The sequence below is a fragment of the Pogona vitticeps genome, chromosome 1 (genome assembly GCF_051106095.1).
Source record: "Pogona vitticeps strain Pit_001003342236 chromosome 1, PviZW2.1, whole genome shotgun sequence".
NCBI classification, from domain to species: domain Eukaryota; kingdom Metazoa; phylum Chordata; class Lepidosauria; order Squamata; family Agamidae; genus Pogona; species Pogona vitticeps.
In genome coordinates, this window is record NC_135783.1 from 16,564,654 (window position 1) to 16,577,741 (window position 13,088).

Consider the following 13,088-nt stretch of genomic DNA (forward strand, 5'->3'; position numbering starts at 1 on the left):
AGTGTTGGAAGATAACAGTTATTCATTCTATCTGAGTAACTTAAGTGTTACTCATTAATATAAATAATTTTGTTATCACCAGTTGCATTGTTCATTGCTTTACAAGTAACAATTACCAATAACTATATTACTTTTGACAAGTCATTTCTGGGATCTGGGATTTTGATGTAACTATGATCATTTTCTCATGTACTTCTAGAAAGACAATCTGGGGCTTAGAGATGTCGGATCAGCTAAGAAGCCAGTCCATGACTCCCACGGGGTAAAGGTATTGCTTGAAGTTGGGAGTTAATAAAAATGACCACTCCAATTCCTTTCAACCTGGGAGCCAAAACATCTAGTCTCCTGTTGATGCTAACAGTGATAAAATGAGGGAGGGAGAAGGGCCTAGCCTTAAACTTCTTAGAGCATGAAACTACATGGCCAGCAGCAGAACTAGGTCTATGCCAAAGGGCTGCAAAGATTAGCCGAAGGAGAAGGTAGTGCAGCTGTGGGTAGAGGAGAGGCGCTTAACTATTCCCTGTGTGACTCACTTTTCTATTGTACCAATTTCCTTTGGGCAAATCTTTTAACATTTCCTGGGGAGGGGGGAAGAGAGGTACTCAGAAAGCAAGCAGTAGGGAGAGAAAAGTAGGTGGAATTCTCCTTTCTTTCTTTCTTTCTTTCTTTCTTTCTTTCTTTCTTTCTTTCTTTCTTTCTTTCTTTCTTTCTTTCTTTCTTTCTTTCTTTCTTTCTTTCTCTGCTTAAATTGCCTGTTACTCATAGCTCCCAGACCCAGAGTGCAAAAACAGCCTGTTGCACCATGATACACAGCACCCATTCATCTAACCCAGTGGTTCTTAACCTTTTTGAAAGAAACGCCCCCTTGAGCCATTGAAGAAGTTATCATCGCCCCCCTCCCCACGGTGATGATATCTTATTTATTTATTTATTTATTTATTTATTTATTTATTTATTTATTTATTTATTTATTTATTTATTTATTTATTTATTTATTTATGACACTTAAATCCAATGACCGCTGAAAACAAAATTCAATTCCAAGAAAATGAAATGCTCCCAAAAAGTAACATTTAATTATTTAGTTGCAAGCGAATTTTAAGACGCAAAAAGAAATATAAAAAGGGCATAAAAACAAACCGCAATGCAGGAACTAAAAATTTCAAGACAAAAACTCTGAAACTAAATTAAGATTGGAGGAAAATATATATTCATGCACACTGTAAAAAGGCTGCAGCCATCTTCACAGGTTTAGCTTGCTCCAGCGCCCCCCCTACCGCCCCCTTCTGCTCCAGCGCCCCCACACTGCCCCTTTTCGTTCTACTGCCCCCCTGAAAAATGAAATCGCCCCCTGGGGGGCATTATCGCCCACGTTAAGAACCACTGATCTAACCCAACCTCCTTTTCCACTCCCTGGCTCCCAGCACTATATTGTTGCTCAGAAAATCAATACAACACTCATCAGTGCAACTGTGAGAATCTCTGCCAAGCTTGGAGAGAACAGCAAAGGCCAAGAGGCATGGCATCAGCGGGTTGTAGAGGGGGTCCTAGGGACAATGCCTTCATCCCTGATAATCAAAAATTTCCAGTGGTTCTAACCATGTATGTGAAAAAGAAAGAGATCCCTAACTAACAACTGAGCATTTAATATCTATCATGTTGTTTAGCTTTCAGGTTGCTGGAAATCTGGACAACAAGCATTCTCTGAACCATTTACTCTGGAGCGTGACTTAAATTATATCTCAGTGAACAGGGTCATCCATTGTTGCCCTACTTTTTCAAAGAAACAAATAGCACTGAGAACTACAGTAAAATATAGCAAAACAAAAAAAGCAAACGCCTTTTTGGTAAGTGCTATTTTACTAAGAGTCAGATTGTGTTTTTTTTCATATCCTTGTATACTGCTTGATTAGTGCTGGGCTCTACTCTGGCCAGTTTCCATCAAAAGTAAAGATCATATAAAATAATATAATAAGTAAACTACTACCAGATACAACTAAATCAAATAAATCAAAAACTGATCCACACTGCCATTTATAAGTCAAACATGCCAAATTATGGCTAGATGGGCAACATTGGTGTAATGAGACCATAAAAATCATTAGGAGAGAATGCCCATAAAGGGTTCAGCGATGAACTTTGTTTTGAGCATCCTCTTAAAGGTTACTAGGGAGGGGGCTAGGCATAGCTCAACCAGGAGTCCATTCTACACAGAAGGAGCCACAACCGAGAAGGCCGTTTCAAGCAGATCTCTTCCTGGCTTCTTTCGGTGTGGCAACTTGTAAGAGCATGGCCTGTGAAGATTGGGTCACACAGGCGGAAGGGAAAGATGGTCTGACATGTAGCAAGTTCCCAAACCAACAAGTAGTGAGGTCCTATTCTTTTCAGAAGAATTGAGCGTATTTCTCACCTCACTAACTACACTGATCATAGAATCTTCCTAAATAGGAAAAACATAATGTTCTGTCCATTTGGACATACCTTTCAAGAGGTTAAGGGAGGGTATGTGTGGTAAGGGAGAGTCCAATTTCACAGTAATCCACAGTTATATTGAAAACTGAGAGGGGAGGCCAGGAATGGATTTCCATCAACTGGCATTCAGAGGACACAGGCAGGAACCGCACCCCCATAAAGGTTTGCCTAGAAGTCCGGAAGAGTTTTGTCCAATTGCATGTTTCTACTAGACCCCTTCTCAATAATTTGAACATCTAGGACTAAAGGACTTTTGTTTATACTGTTATGCAAATATCAATTAAATGGTAATTAATTACACAGTTATATTATTTGTTTATTTATAATTTGTTGTCCGTTCCACAACTTCCTCTCTCTGTGTACAATCAGACAGACATTTCCCACAGCTTGGTCTGGGTTGAGGAAGGGCTACATGGGATCATGAACAAATATGCCCTTGATTGATATCTACCAGCACCTTTTTGGGTCCCTGCCAGGGGGTAATGTGTTTGGTTTTTTTTGGTGCAGGTAAGATTACTCCATTTTGGTTTGCTTCCGGCATGTGTGATCACTGGGATCGAACCAAAGTGGCTGCTTGGCTGTCACTTTGTTGAACCTGCTTCATGCTTTTGAGAAATGGGAAGTTTCCTGATTGCTCGTCTGCCAAGGGGAAGGGTGAAGTTTTCTTTTTCAGCGTTGCTAACGCATCAGGGATGCTTTGGAAGCATTGCTGATTCACTCTGTTGGTTAGCAATAATTAAAATGAAATGGGAAACCTCTCCCTTCACCTCCACTGGTGAGTGGAAAGAAAGCTTCCCATTTCTCAGTTTAGACAAAGCTTGCAGATCAGTAGCAAAGCTTATGTGAACAGAATCCATTAATCAATGCTTTAGGGCAGTATTATTCAAGTTTGCATTTTCTAAATGCATCCAGGGGTAGGTGGGTTTGTAGTCTAGATATCTGGAAAGTTCCAGGTTGGGGAAGCAACTTAAGAAAGAGCCAATCTGAAGGACTAAAGAAAGAAAGAAAGAAAGAAAGAAAGAAAGAAAGAAAGAAAGAAAGAAAGAAAGAAAGAAAGAAAGAAAGAAAGAAAGAAAGAAAGAAAGAAAGAAAGAAAGAAAGAAAGAAAGAAAGAAAGAAAGAAAGAAAGAAAGAAAAGAGAAAAACAAAATGCTGTGAGGGAAGAGTGTAGATTATAGTAACCTACTGCCTTTCTCCTACAGTTTTTTTCAAAATTAACTAACAATTTTAAGTTAGACTCCAGTTGCTTGTCACCATGCATGAAAGAGAAATCATGGAAGCTGCTGCAACTACAGGATGATGTGCTGTGCCCCCCGTTAGTTGTGCACCTGGTAACACACCCAGCACATGACTGGCATCTTGTCAATTAGTAGAATTTAGCCATGGCAGCTTCCACAATTTCAGTTCTATAATTGGCAAAAAGCAATTGGATTCTGGCCTTAATGTTTAATTTTATGAATTAAAAAGTGTTATCCACAAACCTTCATATAAAATAAATTGGCCAATCATATAAATATCCCCTCCTGTTCCAGCAGTCTCTTATCATGCACCGATTCTTGTGTTGGTTGCGAGACTGGTCTTGCAACTGGTTCTGTGAGGTGATACATGCAAGAGAAGGCTGCATGCTTACATTTATTTATTTATTTATTTATTTATTTATTTATTTATTTATTTATTTATTTATTTATTTATTTATTTATTTGATTTTTACCCCACCCCTCTAGACGATATCTACTTGGGGTGGCTTACATAAATAAAACACAGCAATATAACATATATAAAATCATAAAAATTACAATTATAATTAGAATTATAACAATTATAACAATTGATTCCAACCAAAATATTACCAAGGTGGCATACCATAAGGAAAAAGGAAAAACTAGAAATGGAAATCACTTAATTGACTGGAGGGAAGGCCTGCTTAAATAGCCAAGTTTTTAGCTGGCTTTTGAAAACACCCAGCGAGGGTGCCAGCCAAATTTCAGTTGGAAGAGTGTTCCACAGCCCTTCCGCTCCTTGTTTAGACAATAAAATACTGACCTAAGGAAATAGGTTGTTTGTCCTAATGCAAAAAGGGCCCATTCTTTCATTACAATCCACTTCACTTTGGTGGATACTGAGATGGCCAATTATATGCTTCAGCAAAAAAGGCCATCAGTTTTAAGTAATACAGTGGGGTCTCTACTTAAGAACGTCCCTACTTAAGAACAATCCAACCGCTCCATTTGCTAAATTTTGCTTCTACTTGAGAACAGAAATCCAAGATAAGAACAGGAAAAAAAACCTTTCCTGCTCTTTTTTTAACCTTAGGTCATCTTAGGTTAAAAAAAAATCTCCCCCTAGTAGTAGAGTACGTATTAACCAGCTTTGCATTAGTTCCTATGGGAACTAATGCTTCAATGTACGAACGCACCTCTACATAACAAAAAAACAGCCAGAACAGATTAATTGGTTTTCAGTCCATTCCTATGCGAAATTTTGCTTCAACTTAAGAACGTTTCAACTTAAGAACACCATTCCAGAACGGATTAAGTTCTTAAGTAGAGGTTCCACTGTAGTTTCTATGGATGGAAAAGAGCAGATACGGATTAAATGGTTTTCAATGCATTCCTATGGGAAATGCAGATTCAACATAAGAACTTTTCAACTTGAGAACCACCTTCCAATACGGATTAAGTTCTTAAGTAGAGACCCCACTGTATATTATTCATACCAAGCTGTTTTAAATTACATTATTTATTATTTTTAAAAATGTAAAACTATGAAGACAGCCCAAATCTTGCCATATGACCATGAATGGCAAAGATTGGGGCACAGCTAGTAAAGGTTGCTCATTAGAATAAAACACTGTTACTAGTCTCATTACATTACTTTTTAAGAGTAATAGATCTGATGGGGATTTGAATGTTGGCATTTCTTGGGTACTGCTCTCATCATTTCCCAGACAGTGTGCATATCTCTAAACTCACATTAAGGTCGTTACTTCAAAAACATAATGGCTATGTAAGATGGTCCCCAGGTTTGAGTCAGTTTTCATGTACAGGATTATATTTCATCGACAGGTTTACATTCAACTCAACTCTAAAATACCTGGTATGGTGTAGTGGATAGAGTGACAGACTAGGACTCAAGAGGCTTGGTTTTGAATCTTTGCTCAGCCATGGAAATTCACTGGATGAGTGGAATTGGTAAAACCACCCCTTAAATATCACACTTAACTTGAAACCCCCTATTAGGATGTCTATATGTCAGTTCTGATTTGATGGAACATAAAAACTCCATAACTGCTAGAGCAGTACAACAATGGAACCGATTACTTGAGGAAGTGGTAAGCACTCCAGTGCTGGAGGCATTCAAGAGAAAATTGGACAGCCAACTATCAGATCGGCAATGAGCAGATAGGTTGGGCTTGATGGCCTTACAGGCCCCTTCCGACTCAATTATTCTATGATTCTATAACAACACTAATGTTTAAATATACTGTTAGCCTTCACTGCACTGGAATTCCAGTAGAGTCATTAATTATCCAGAACTGCTGGATAGATCAGCAGTTTAAATGTCTGGCTGTGGAACCGGAGGTTGGGAATTTGATACCCTGCTGTACCTCCTTAACAGCAGCTGGATTTGATGATCCATAGGGTCCCTTCCATGGGATGTGGCGGCGCTATGGGACATGGTGGTGCTGCGGGCTAAACTGCAGAAGCCTTTGTGTGCTGCAGGGTCAGAAGACCAGCAGTCATAAGATTGAATCCATGCAACGGAGTGAGCTCCCGTCGCTTTGTCCCAGCTCCTCGCCAACTTAGCAGTTCAAAAGCATGCAAATGTGAGTAGATAAATAGGTACCACCTCGGTGGGAAGGTAAACAGCGTTCCGTGTATAGCCGTGCTGGCCACGTGACAACGGAAACTGTCTTTGGACAAACGCTGGCTCTACGGCTTGGAAACGGGGATGAGCACCGCCCCCTAGAGTTGGACACGACTGACTAAATGTCAAGGGGAACCGTTACCTTTTACCTTAGGGTCCCTTCCAGCTCTGCAGGTTATTATTAACTCAGTCAATGCAAGGTTTTTTTTTAATCTTGGTGCAAGTGGATTAAAATATCCAATATAGTTAAAATATCCAGTATGGAGATGGTGAACCCAAAATGAACTATCTGCATCTTGGATGTTGTGCTTGATTATAAGATGACATACTGCGCTTCTTGTTCTGTAACACTGCTAGTATAAGGGTGGAGAAAATGGTGAAATCTAAAAATTAGGAGTAATGTCCTAAAAATCTGTAGGAAAGATTATGAGTTTACAAACTCACTGAGTTTTTCCCACAGGAAGCAATCTAGCAGATATTGGCTGTTGCAGAACTTTGAATTTCTGGTAGCATTCTCTTTTTTTGCTGCAACGTAGACATACAGAGATCAACCGAGAAGAATAGCTTCAAGTTCCTCAGAGTCCACCTCTTTCTCATTAACTGGCACTTAACGTCTCAGTAACTCATTCTGAGACACCTGTAAGAGAAAGAATAAAAACATTATTTACTTATGGGTGCATGAAATTACAGAGTTGTGTACACTGCTTTCTTTAGTGCACACATACTAGCAAACAACTGAACAGATCAACAGCAACAAATAACTGCTGACAACTGACAACAGACAGGGGTACGACATTCAGCAGAGATGTAGGGCTCTCCTTGAGTTTCAAAAGCTAGGAGGAACAATTGGTTTGTGCTGGATGGATAGACAATCACCCCAGCCTAGAAAAGTCCTACTCAGTCATTCAGATTACAGACATCATAAAAGGCTGTAAATAATACTCCAGCATGGACAATTATTTTACACTGGTAGCAAAATATCTGGACTATTCTTATTACTGCTGCTGCAATATTCAAAAATCATAGAACAATGTGGATCCTACCTGAGCAAAACTGTATTCAATTGCACTTTAAAGTATATTAACATATATTGATGGGACCACGCTAGCCATGTCCCTTCCACCATCCTTTTAAAACATGATCATTTGAAGATGGGGAGACTGTTGTGCCACGGTAGTCTGTCAATGTACGCCAAACCTAGGGTGCAGGGGTAGAATAGTTTTCTCGCTTATGTCAGAAGTTGAAAGGTGCCTCCCATAGTACAGCCACTCACGTTTCCATGATCTTGATAGCTGGGTGGGGTTAGCACACCTGTCTCAACACAGATGAATGCCACGAACCTTAAAAAAACATGCAACAGAGCTTCTGTGTTCCATTTGAGAAGCTTTCACTTGCTTAGATACCGTGGTAGAAGTGGATTCTGCAAGTTTACAGCATTGCCTAGGCTTGTAATTAAGACCCGGGTTTCGGAGAAAAGTGTGCAGCCAACAGAATATGAGGAGCTCACACTTTTTCTGATCATGCCACCAATGATGTTTGCACTTGGCCTGTCTCATCTGTAACTATTCTTCGCTCTCAGAAATGGATCTGATAGCATCTCAATTTCAGCGACATGTAGTGTAATTTATCTCCATTGTTTCCACTGTCCTTCTGGCATCCTTTAAGGGAAAACATCTCTCAAGCTGTAATGGATCCTTACAGGGCTATTTAAACCAGGGAACAACACGATATACGTATTCCTGGAAACAAGAATAATGAGGAGGCAGAAGCAAAGCTGCTGGTTCTTTGAACAATATGAATAATATTTCAGTTTGGACTGGATAAGCATGAATAAACTGAAACCTAATCTAGACAAGACAGACATGCTTCTGGTCAGTTGAAAGGCAGATCAAGGAACAGGGATTCATCCTGTGCTGAATGGGGTTACGCTCCCTCTGAAAACACAGGTGCATGGCTTGGGGTGCCATAGGCACAAACAATTGTTCTACATCTTAAAACATGGAAAATATAATGTGGGAATTAACATATCAACCTACCTTCCAAAACTGTTGAAAATTGGATGTGTCTGAGTAATTTTTCTTGTGTCATTCTTATTATGTAGGTTACATAACAGAGGTGAGATGGTCATATTAAGATGAGACCCATGCAGATAGTCATGTCTAAGTCCTATTGATTTCATTGGATCTGTTCTGTGTATGGCTAGGTCCAGATCCAATGCACTTATGGGAACAGAGATGGAAAGCATGTGGTCTTCCAGATGTTGTTGAACTCTCCTCAGTCTCAGGCAACATGGCCAATGGTCCGGGATGATGGAAGATGTCATCCAAAATGAAAAACCTCCTCCCATAGCTTCTCTGACTCCCATTTTATCACATGGAAGCCAAGGGAGCTGTGGGACAGAAAGAGGATGTTTAAAATATCAAAAATTGCCCCCTGGCAGTGATACCATCACTGGAAACTTGATTTGTGCAGTTGCTCTTGCAAATTGCTACCTCAAGAACACTGGGATCTTGTTGTAAACGACATGGGGAATCTCTATTGACAGAAATGGCTCATCTCAGTAGATGTTATCTACCAACACATGAAAGCATGGATGGAGCTCTGACTTTGCTGGTGGGGCTAAACATATTATCCCTTAGAATTTGCATACATGCTGTTCTTTGCTACAGTGATGTCTATGACAGATTTCCTCTCCATTATAGTCTATATTTCCTACACTTTAGCTCTAACTAGGTCCAGTCAAAAACATTTTGCTGTAATGATTGATGACCAGCTCCAAAGTCCCTGCTCTCCCTTCTTAGAATTCTTTATCATAAACTGGATTTGGTCTAGACAGCCCTTTAAATAATGGAAGGCTGTTGCTTAACATACATTCAAACAGTGGGCTACTCTCTGTAAATGATGCCTTACGGCCAGAGTGATTATATTTTATATAGTTCACATAATATTTCTCCACAAGCTGCAGCAAAAATTTTTGCAAGTTAACAAACTCTTTCTCCTTTAAAAAAGGGTGTTCCAGATATTTAAAAACAGTTCATGTGGAACTTGGTAAGATACAGTCAATTAATCTCCACACGGCAGCCTTATTTATACTATATTAAACCTCAATGCATCATTGTCAGAAATAAAGCCAAAACAAAGGGGAAGAATGCCTCTTTTACATATTCCTGAAATATGCCTCAGCTACTCATGGGACAGTGTTCCCATCCAAATCCAGAAAGAAATTCAAGTTGGCGGACAAGACCAAGCAAACCCACCCAAACTCCCAAATAAGAGACTTTGGCCACATATTGGACTGGTGCACTTGTTGTTCTTTAGTCGTTTAGTCGTGTCTGACTCTTTGTGACCCCATGGACCAGAGCACGCCAGGCCCTCCTGTCTTCCACTGCCTCCTGGAGTTGTGTCAAATTCATGCTGGTTGCTTTGATGACACTGTCCAACCATCTCATCCTCTGTCGTCCCCTTCTCCTCTTGCCTTCACACTTTCCCAACATCAGCGTCTTTTCTAGGGAGTCTTCTCTTCTCATGAGATGGCCAAAGTACTGGAGCCTCAGCTTCAGGATCTGTCCTTCCAGTAAGCACTCAGGGTTGATTTCCTTCAGAATGGATAGTTTTGTTCTCCTTGCAGTCCAGGGGACTCTCAAGAGCCTCCTCCAGCACCACAATTCAAAAGCATAAATTCTTCGGTAGTCAACCTTCTTTATGGTCCACTCTCACTTCCATACATCACTACTGGAAAAAACCCTAGCTTTGACTATGCAGACCTTTGTCTGCAAGATGATGTCTCTGCTTTTTAAGATGCTGTCGAGGTTTGTCATTGCTTTCCTCCCAAGAAGCAGGCATCTTTTAATTTCGTGGCTGCTGTCTCCATCTGCAGTGATCATGGAGCCCAAGAAAGTAAAATCTGTCACTGCCTCCATATCTTCCCCATCAATTTTCCAGGAGGTGATGGGACCAGTGGCCATGATCTTAGTTTTTTTGATGTTGAATTTCAGACCGTTTTTGCACTCTCCTCTTTCACTCTCATTAAGAGGTTCTTTAATTCCTCCTCACTTTCTGCCATCAGAGTGGCATCATGTGCATATCTGAGGTTGTTGATATTTCTTCTGGCAATCTTAATTGTGGTTGACACAGTCAAAGACTTTTGCATAGTCAATGAAGCATAAGTAGATTTTTTTCTGGAACTCTCTGGCTTTCTCCATAATCCAGCACATGTTAGCAATTTGGTCTCTAGTTCCTCTGCCCTTTTGAAATCCAGCTTGTACTTCTGGGAGTTCTTGGTCCACATACTGCTGAAGCCTACCTTGTAGGATTTTGGCTTGCCAGTTCCTGGAGCAGGAACCGGCAAGCCACTCCAGTATCTTTGCCAAGAAAACTCCATGAACAGAAACTGGTGTACTAGGCTCCATTAAAAGCAGAAAAGAGAGTGGGTGAGGTGGTAAGAGATAACTCTGGTTTTTCCCCCTTCTAGGGTTGCCATAGCTGGCAGAAGAGCTCAGTGATTAGGCATATGGCTGTAGAGCCACAGGTTTGGAGTTCGATTCCCCACTGTGCTTCCCAGAATAGCCAGCCGATGTGGTCTCAGGCAAGCTGCACAGTCCCAGAGGGCTCTCTGCTTTGCACCCCCAGGAAAGGGTCACCACGAATCAGAATTGACTTGACAGCACACATTTGTTGTTGTTAGGGTTGCCATATAACCTGGTTGGCTAGTTTTTACCTGGACCACCTAAGGTGTGTATGCCAGACACCACGTATCCACTTAACCGAGCCAGCACAGCCTTTGAGTTTTCGTTTTTAACACTTAATTCTCTGGCCATATGCAGTCACCACTTAGCTTATGAGAAACAAACCATTCAGTAAGGTTACCCAATGAGAAAGCCATCAACATCTGAGCAAGATTTATACATTTCATAGATCTATAAATTAAAAATTTATTCTCTCAGTTTGAGCAAATATTGCAATTCAGAGGAAGCCTGACCCTTGTTGATTTTCAAACAGCCGAAATTTGTTTTCTTTGATCTGCTCACATTACCATTACCATTAGGCATCCTTCAGTCTCGAAAGACTATGGTAACGTGCTCTGTATGGAGGACTTGTAACAGCGTCTAGTGTGGCTGAGGAGGCCAATTCGAGATTGACAATCCCTTCCACGCTGAAGACAAATACAATCTGTCCCCTGTCCAGCTCCCTGATTTTGCTGCTTTTGTGACTTCCACTTTGCCTCGGCCTGCTGAACAAGGGTCTCTTCAAATTGGGAGAGGCCATGATGCACCACCTGCCTCCAGGCTGAATGCTCAGATGTCAGTTTCCCATCTGTTGAGGTCCATTCCTAAGGACTTCAGATCCTGCTTGCAATTGTCCTTGTATCACAGCTGTGGTCTCCCAAAGAGTTTGGAAAAAGGGGGAAAGGGCCAGCAGCGCGCATCGCTCGGTGGCATCTCGGGCACTCGGGGAAAAGGACCAGCAGTGCACCTCACTCGCCGGCTCTTGCAGCACTTCTTGCACCCTCCATCCGGAACTGCAGCCTTGCAGCGCCTCTTGCACCCTCTATCTGGAACTGCAGCCTGCCAGCCAGCAGACAGGCGGGCTGGCTGGCAGGCCAAAGTTCCGGATGGAGGGTGCAAGAGGGGCTGTCTTGGGAGAGAGCCGGCGAGCAAGGCAAGGCTTTTTTTGACTCTTGACAGCAGAGGATGCATGGGGGCTTCAGGGAGGGCAAGCAGGGCGGGGGCCACAAACTATCATCCGGCGGGCCGCAAATGGCCTGCAGGCTGTGTGTTTGAGACCCCTGTTATAGCATTTCCCCCCAATGTTATTATTTCCTTTCAGTTTACAAATGATCATTTCAATGGAGCCTAAGAACCACTCAGGTAACTAAAAGATGGCAATGTCACGTTCACAGCATATTGATATACTTTGTTTGACAGATTTTTCATGTGAACTTTCATGGATCAATTTACTTCTTCAGATATATGGGTGTGCTGAGACCACACAATTGGTAGTTATACATATCCCCATGGGGTCATGACCAGGTGGGGGTACAGACAACAGACGGAATGACAATGGATCCATTAACATAGGAATGGGACTATCCAAATGCAAACTATTTCAAAAGTAGGACGTAGACAGTATGATAATCTGTATAGTACAAGGTTGATTTGGCTACCATAGAGTTGCTAAAACTGGCTTCCCACAGACTAGAGCCTGTGAAGGGAGAAAACTGTATTTTATACCCTTAAGATATTGCAGATAACTGAGTTACTAATGTATGTAGCATGCCAAGAAGCCTTGATCTTAATTTCCATTGGAATATTTGAATGTTATCTCTTCTGGACCACTTTAGATGGTTGGACAGTGTCATCGAAGCAACCAACATGAATTTGACACAACTCTGGGAGGCGGTGGAAGATAGGAGGGCCTGGCGTGCTCTGGTCCATGGAGTCACGAAGAGTCGGACATGACTAAACGACTGAACATGATGAGCTCTTTTTTTCTTTCTTTCTTTCTTTCTTTCTTTTTTTTTTTTTTTTTTGGATGAGGGGATCCCCAGCATAAAAATATGGAGGGATAGAAGGACTTGTCTCTTCTGCCAGCCCATTCATTCAGCTTATGCAATTCTTTCTTGGATACAATTAGCTACCAGGCCAATTCATAAATGTGAGCCTAGACATACTGCAGAGAAAACAGTTATCTTTTAAGACTACCGTTTTCAGAACGTTGGCAGATGCTGGGAATGGAGCAAGAGACAGGAG

General features: G+C 41.3%; 1 long non-coding RNA gene across 1 annotated transcript in view; it reads left to right on the forward strand.

The window, feature by feature from the left end:
* The window catches only part of LOC144585158 (uncharacterized), an 84,904-nt gene that overhangs the window by 48,791 nt on the left and 23,025 nt on the right, over positions 1–13,088 (forward strand). The window lies entirely within an intron of this gene.